Below are 8212 nucleotides of genomic sequence, written 5' to 3' on the forward strand. Positions count from 1 at the left end.
TTCCAAGGAGTTTCTGCATAAAATAACTGACAGGGAAAACTTGAAATTATTCTTCCCCTGCCTCTACATCTGACACTGTTGCATATGTGCTAGTTAATGGGTTAGCATCAATTTACACAAATAGAAACCAAACCTAATCCCTTCTTTCCTCTCAAATATAAGCTCCCTCCTTCACATTTGTGTTTTTTCCCCCAAAGCTGTACAAACTGGAAACTCACAAGAATGAAAAGATTTAAATCATGACGTCCCATCCTCCATGCTGCAATGCTCCATTTTGAAAGTGCAATTAAAGCCAGTATTTTTCAAAAAATCTGAAATTTCATTCTTTCAGTCTGGTTTCAGTGTGCTTCCAGGTGCAGACAAACAGATAAAAATTTAAGATGGGATCCTCTCAGCTCAGAAAGAGCCTTGTTTGGCAGCTGAAGACTCATCCCTTCCCACCGTTGAGTGGATAAGGAACAGAATCCTGTGCTGTGAGGATTAAATTAGATTATTAGCCAGCGCGTGTGCGTGTGTGCATGCGAACGTGCACAATGCTGGTGGGGGCAGGATGAAACTAAAGGGGAGGATACTAAAGGCTTATCCTTGTGCATCTGCAAAGCAAATCCTTCACGCAGTGAGTTATCCTAGCTAGCTTGTCCTGAACAATCCACTGCATGAAAGCGCTTTCCAGAGCCCCTGCAAACACAGCTGGATTGCTAATGGCTGCCAGCAAAGACACTGCACAGGCAGCGGTGTGGTAACTGCTGCGAAACAAAGGGCACGTGGAGAACAAGATGGATGAGATTCTCCTTCTGCAGTAACGCCATCTGAAACAGCAGCAATCACTTGGTACTTACCACTTCTTAAAACACTGGCTTTAACTTTTTTCCAAACGCTATTTGATACTCTTTTGCTGGGCTGTTGCTTTCCCCAAAGCAAATATACCTGACGTGATCTCTCTGGTCTTCTCCAGGAACCCAGGTGCGCTGGAGTTCAGTTGAGCCCAACTATTTCTATTTGTTTGAAAGAAAATCAGACCCTACACGGCAGATCGTCCTATAAAATGTAATAAACAAAAAATTTGTTGTAACAGATTTAACAACTAATCCAGAAAACTCTGCCAGAGTTGTTTCCAGTGCAGAAATTTGTCTGGGGCTTTTCAGTTACTTAGCAGTGGGAAATATTTCGCCTCTCGTGATACCAGGCTGAGCGGCCCTTGCATCACTGCCTGCAGAAATCCCTTGGCTAATCCACGGATTTAGAACTCGTGAAGCAATCCCAGACAAAAACACAGATTTTAGATGTAGGGAAAAAAAATTTAAATCTACCTCCCCAAAAAGTAAAATGTAAGAGCACATGTTTTTTGGTGCTGTTATTGCCTGTTTTCTGCCAGAGCCACGCGCAGAAATTCCCCTGCAGTTCGGCAGCGCTTGCTGGGTGACGCTCCCTACTCCTGCGGGCTGCAGAGCTGCCTCTGCCTGGTGACTGGGATCACGTTGCCCTCCAGTGGCTGAACTGAAAAACAGGAATAAAAGGCCACTGCGGTATTTTTTTCTTTTCTGCTTTAGAAATGCATCCAGAGAGGTCTACACACCATGAAATTGCAATGGAAATGCTAAGAAGTTATGTCATGCTAATTTTTAATATATGAATATAAAATTAATTCTCCCTTCTCTCCCTGTTCCTTGTAGGTATGCAATCTGGAAAAATCCTCATCCACAGGAGTTCATGCTACTCTTCTTCTGACTTGCCAGGCTTATATAGTGGGGCATTGGAGAATATTTAATGAGAAGCAAATACAGCATTTAGCTTGTCCTTATATTTGAAAGTGTAGTCAAACCCCATTTGCACAGGTTTTGCAAAGCAATCTCTCAAAAATACATGCCACTGTAACATGTAAGTTCTTCTCAAAAATACCTCTGGGTTTTTTTTTTTCCAATAGCATGTGACATAAATGCTGATAAACTAATCTGTGGCAACAAAGGCACAATATTTTAAAAGATACAAAAGCCTAAGAAAGCTCAGTGCCCTTCTGAGATGCCTTACAGCTGATTTCTTTTTGAACATTTAGCATAATGAGGCATTTTCTGTTTTGAAAGTGAAGTTCCATTCAAAAACATCTGTGAGTGCTCAACACTTACACACATCTGAAGATCTGACTTATCTCAAACTGAGCACTAAGAAAATGTGATTCACACAACCAGTGCTTACTGGTGAGAGACTTGGTTCAAGTGATATGTAAATCAGATTACAAGCAACCTGTTGAACAAAACCACAGTTTAATTCTTAAAACACCATTTAGTTATCCTAATCATAAGAATTTGCTCTTTCACTCTCTTTCTCCCAATTTTTGTAACAAATGAGGCAAGAGTCTCATTACTCCTTTAGTGCACAGCCCTAACCTTATCCCAAAATGTATTGAAATAGACTATGATACTGCAGGACAAAAAGTACTGGGTCCTGTTGTTGAACCTGTATCACAGCATAGAGAAATACTCAGTTAAGGTTGCAAAAGAAACTTTAATGTCAGAAATTTCTGTTATTTTGGAGCTGAACTTCTGTAACTTTAAGGTTCTCTTTCCTTCTTACAGGAGAACATATTAAATAAATAAAGAAAATGAAATTACGTTATATAGATTCCTCCTGACAGTTACATGAGATTCAGCTGGGATGAAACCTTTGGACCCACAGCATAAGCTTCTGCCTTTTGAGCTAATTAAATAATTGACAGCTGTGGAAGACTTATCAATTTACAAAGGTCATCTGCAATCAGGCAGCAGCACAATTAACATCAGCAGCAAGACCTGATTAGAGATAAAACAGGAAATGTCAGAGCGTGCTTAAACAGTGGAGATGTTTTTAAACCAGCTGAGCCAGGTGAATTTCATCCAAAGCAAATATAAAACTGTCCAAAGCAAGCTTTAATGATTTTCCTTGAAAATCATGTGTGTGATTACAAATATAGCCTCTACTTTGAAAAGGGATGAGAGAGGGCAAAGATGTCAGGGAGTTATAGACTCTGTGTTCCATATAGTGGAAAGCAGTATAGCAAATAATTAAACCTTTAATAAGAGCTCAGGAGATAATAAGTAAAAGGAAAACCAGGGTGGGGGTTTAAGGACAAATGTTGTTAAATCATCTTCCCACCTTCTTTATTTTCTTTTTATTCTTTAGTAAGGCTTTGATGCTGTTTTAAATGACATTCTTCTGTGCAGGCTGGGAAGTGTTGTGTATTTTGGTGTATAACAAATAGCTGCAAAAGCAGGTAGAGTGATATATCTAGAGCTGTGTCTAGTGATTATTCCCAGGACTGGCCACCTTGGGCCTTTCATGACCTGACTGAAGACAAAATGGTGTTTATGAAATCTGGAAATGTCACCAAAATGAGGGGGATGGCAAGCACCATGGCTGAGAAGATTAGAGCTAAAAAAAATTATCATTGCAATTTCATAAATGGATGGAAGGAGGAAAGAAACCAGGATTCAACTTGTTAGACAAATGTGCCATTCAGTTAATTGGGAATAGCAAACAGCAGGTGGAAGAACAACTGGATGGGCAGCAATTCTTCAGGACAGTACATGCAGGCTATAGAAGAGTGTGATTCTCAAATGTGACTCCATGATTGTGTGGAAAAGGTGAAAAACACATGGAGGAAAGGGGCTGTAAACATAGTTGGCCTGTGATTTCATGCTTTCCCTTTCTGTGGCACTTGATAAGGCCTCTGCTGGTGTATGATAGCCAGTGAAAGGGGAGTTTTTTCTGCCTGAGAAATGTGTAATCACTGCATAATCTGGAGAAGGGAAAGGGACGGGAAAGAGGAAGCTGTAAATTCAGCAGCTGGGGTGGGGGACAGTGAGGAGGAAAATCAACACTGACACTCTTGTAGAAGAGGAACTGCAAACATGGATCCTCTGTCTCTCATCTCCATGCAGAAAGATTTGAGGAGCTATTTCTCCTCTGCAGTGGTATGGGATAAGAGTTCTGAGTGTTCTGCTTTGAAGTAGTTTATCAGATGTGATCTGCCCATTTGCCACTATTCAGGAGCCCCTGAGCTGGAACGTGCCTGGCAGGACACACCCCAAGTCAATATACTCTCCTTACTCATTACCTCTCCTTCCTGTGTTTTTTCTTTTGTGTTTTCAGACAAGGTTGGATGGTGTGGTATAATCATTCCTATTTTACTTTCTAATTTTCCTACTGCAGTAATTTCTTTGTTTCCTAAGAAGTTCATTTCTTTGCATTGCATGAACTAAACTGAATATGGACAGAGCAGATAGACCAACAGATGAAAACCGTTAAATCCCCCAAAGGATTTTTTAAAAGTTATTTTTCAGTTTATTAAAGGCACAGTTTTGTAATGTGCCAAGTATTTATGAATCACGGACAAAGAACAAGCCCTGTGGACTTAGAGCTGCACCTCAAAGCTAAAGACCATTTTTGCTTTAGAGAGTGGATCTTTAAGATCTTTTTCCTGCAGGTGTATTCCACAGAAGCAACTAAAAAAAAAGACTGTGAGTTAAGCTTGCATCCCTTGGGAGGGGCCATCAGAAATCACTAAACAGACATAATAAATACTAGTGTTAGTCTGCACCACAGTTTTGGCATGTGCTTCCAAGCAGGTGTTTGGAAAGACCTCTTGGGAGAAGACAACTGTGCACCTCACAAAGCCCAGCGTGGGAGGATGCTAACAGATGTGCTTCCAAGCTCTGCTTTGTTTTGGGTGCCAATTTCCCATCTACTTTGTCTTCCAGCTTGCTGCCAAGCTTGTAATGGTGGAAATACAAAGCTGATTGGTGTCACAGTGTGTTTGCCCTGCTTTGTTCATCTTTAGAAAATTCAGTTCATAATTCCTCAGTTCGCAGTTAGCTCCCACTTTTATGTATCAACCCAGGTAAAGAATAGGTAATGATTGCAAAGTTAATTCTGTTTTTCTGTAGGAAGTTCTGCTTCATGTATCCATTTCAATAAAAATATTGGGCTAGATCTCAGATGGCTACGGTATCCATCTTTCCACCAGGCATTTATCCAAAGTTTTACCCTGTGGGTGAAGAGGGAGAAAGGCCAAGTCATCTTGCTACTTTTATATTGAAGCCATTTACATTTTCTCAGAGATGCCATAAGCAGCTGGGTCTCAGCTGTAACTCTCTGGGTAATACATTCCTTCCTGTAAAAAAACAGGGAAGCCATTTTCCTTGCTGCCTTGTAAAAGCATTGAATGAAGTTAAGCACAAGGCAGACCATTCATTTCTACTTCCCAAGAGTGTGCTTATTTAATCCAGGCTTGGCTTTTGGGGGGAATTAACCAAAAAAGGAATGAGCAGAGCAATGAGTGAGAACCTCACTGACACTGAGGTGGGACTCACTTTGGTGTGAATGAGATTACAGTTGATCACCCTGGATCCTGAGTTCTCTGAGATGTCACATATTTATTATTTATACCCAGAGACCGACATTCTGTAAAATAGAAATGGACAATTAATCACAGGCAGTTTTTTCCAAGCTTTTACAAGCGAAGATCATCAAATCTTCATCCAGGCTAACAAGGCCCCAGTGCCCCCAGATGGAGTTGATTAGTTAGATCTGATGATTGCCTATAAAGGAGCTCTGTTCAGACTTGCAAAGGAAAAAGGAAATGTGGATTAAGGAACGTGTTCCAGGAATGATAAGCCAGTTGTCCTTTGAAAGGTGGAAACACCTCTGAGGAAATCTGGCAGCACGAAGGTGCAAAGTGGAAATGTTTGGGTTTATTGTTTGTGTATTTTGCCAGAGAGCTAAAAGCCCCCATTTATGTCAGACTGAGAGCTGAAGGATAGGAATATCACAGATGGAGTTTCATGGTTATAGGTGTCTTTAGTTTTACTCAGACTTTGTAAGGAAATAGGGTGGGTAGTGCCTGGGCTGGGCATACAAACCTCCTGTAATCAGAGGTTCCCAGTCCCGGCCCAAATTTGGTTTTCCTGAGTAGTGTTTGCAATTACAGCTCTAGCTGCAAGAGCTTGGACCAAAGCCTGGGATTCAGCTTTCATGTAAAATCTAGGATTTAGAGAGAAGGGGTTTATGTCAATAAAACTGCTCTGTTCCAGCAGTCAGGGCTGGGGTTTTACTTTCCAACCCCAGCATAAAAATAAAATGTTCATTGATCATGATGCCTTGCAAAATGCTTTTCTGCTGGTGAGTGAAAAGCTATTGCTGATGAAATTGATGAGTTCTTGTCTCCCTGTTCTTCTCTCATGTGTGTGCACATCTCCTGTCTTGTGCCTAGAACTCAAGCTATGTTGGAAATCAGCTGGAGTGGAGTTTGCCTGGCCATGAGCCCAAGGGGGGGCTTTTGGACTAAGATAACATCAGGAATAATAATAATAGTAGTAAGCAGCCTGATTTCCTTGGCTGATTAATCTGAAATCTCCTTAGAGACATTCAGGAAGACAATGCAAGATTTTCTCTGGCAGTAGCTGACTGGGGTTTTTTGTCTGCCGGTTTCCCCTAAAATGTTTGTCACATTGCCAAGCTGCTCTGTTCCTTTGATATGCAAAGTGCTGTGAAGAGAGAATCCCTCAGTTATCAGTATTCCCAAAGCATGGCAATGTAGTAAGGAGGGAAAGGGGATTTTTGTCTTCAGACATCACTCAGTATAAAAAGGAAACACTTGTGTTTTTAGGGTCGTCTTCTGGTACGAGATTTTTCAAGTGTTTGTGTGAGATTTACTCTTTTGTAGCTATACTAGTATCGCTCCTTCGAGCTCTGTTTAGAGAATAATTATACATAATATGTGGGTTTTGAGATATACCTAGAAGTGAAAGAACACTGGTAATGATATTTTCAAAGGATACAGGGAAGGAAGTGCAGAACAAGAAGTACTCAGTACATGTGATAAAATACCATTCTCAAAAATCTCTGGTTATTTAATATCCAATGGGCACTAAGATATACCTGATATAGCATCTATTTAACCTGGACTTTTTAAAATCAGCGGGTTCCAGTTTTATCAAACAGCCTAGATGTAGTGTGGTTCAGAAATTCTCTCTGTTGTTAATGGTGGGAGAAAGCTAGTGTTGTGCCAGTGTTTAATAAAACAATCCTGATCCACTGGCGATTCATGGGCAGAATGCAACTTACCAGATGCTTCTGACAGCCCAAATCCCTGTCCTAGTGGTGAAGGGGAATGGCTGCTCCCCAGCAAGCTGTATCCTGTGGGATTCTGGGGTGCCAGGAAAAGGAGGCTGGAGAGCCCTAGGGACAGGCCCTCTGGGGTGGTGCAGTGGGTTTGGGTGGGATAATTTTCTTCACAGCAGTTGGTATGGGGCTGTGTTTTGGGTTTGTGCTGAACACACGGTTGATAATATAGAGGTATTTTTGTTATTGCTGAGCAGGGCTTACAGAGCCAAGGCCTTTTCTGCTTTTGGTATGGCCATGTTGGCAAGAGAGTTGGGGGTGACACAGCCAGGACAGGTGACCCCAGCTGACCAAAGGGATATTCCAGACCATATAACATCACAGTATATAAAGTGGAGAGAAGGAGGAAGGGGGGGTATTTGGAGTGGCGGAGTTTGTCTTCCCAAGTCACCATTACACGTGATGCGGCCCTGCTCGCCAGGAGATGCAGAACACCTGCCTGCCCTGGGGAAGCAGCGAATGAATGCCTTGGTTTGCTTTGCTTGTGTGCATGGCTCTTGCTTTTCTTATTAAATTGTCTTTATCTCAACCCACGAGTTTTTCAGTTTTTCCCCTTCTGATTGTCTCTGCAATCCCGCTGGTGGGGGACAAGTTGAGCAGCTGTGTGGGGCTGGGCTGATGGCCGGGGTTACATCACGACGGGTGAGGGATGGGGGAACCAGGAGGTGCTCTAGGACAGGGCAGAAGAGCCTCTGACACTTGCCCTGCCACCGCCTCTCCTCAGGGACCCCAGTCCACTCACCCCAGGCTTGTCCTTGGCTACTCTCTGCTCGCACTATGGCCAAAATGACAGCCACGCCTGCGAGATGCGGCACTCTGACGTGGGGGGAGACCTGAGGAGAAAGATGCGGGGGCCACCCGACATCTCCCTTGCCTCTCCATAGCCCGGCCGTAGCCAGCGCAGCTTCCCCCCCGCAGCCCGTCCCGAAGCGGCCCCGGCCCAAGCGCGGGGCCCGGCCCGGGGCAGAGCCGGCAGCGGCCCCGCCCGCGCCCCGCCCGCCGCTAGGCGGCGCTGCCCCCGCCGCGGAACGCGAGGCGCCGCCGCCGTGTTCCCGGA

Source organism: Corvus cornix, chromosome 7, assembly GCF_000738735.6.
Source record: "Corvus cornix cornix isolate S_Up_H32 chromosome 7, ASM73873v5, whole genome shotgun sequence".
NCBI lineage: Eukaryota > Metazoa > Chordata > Aves > Passeriformes > Corvidae > Corvus > Corvus cornix.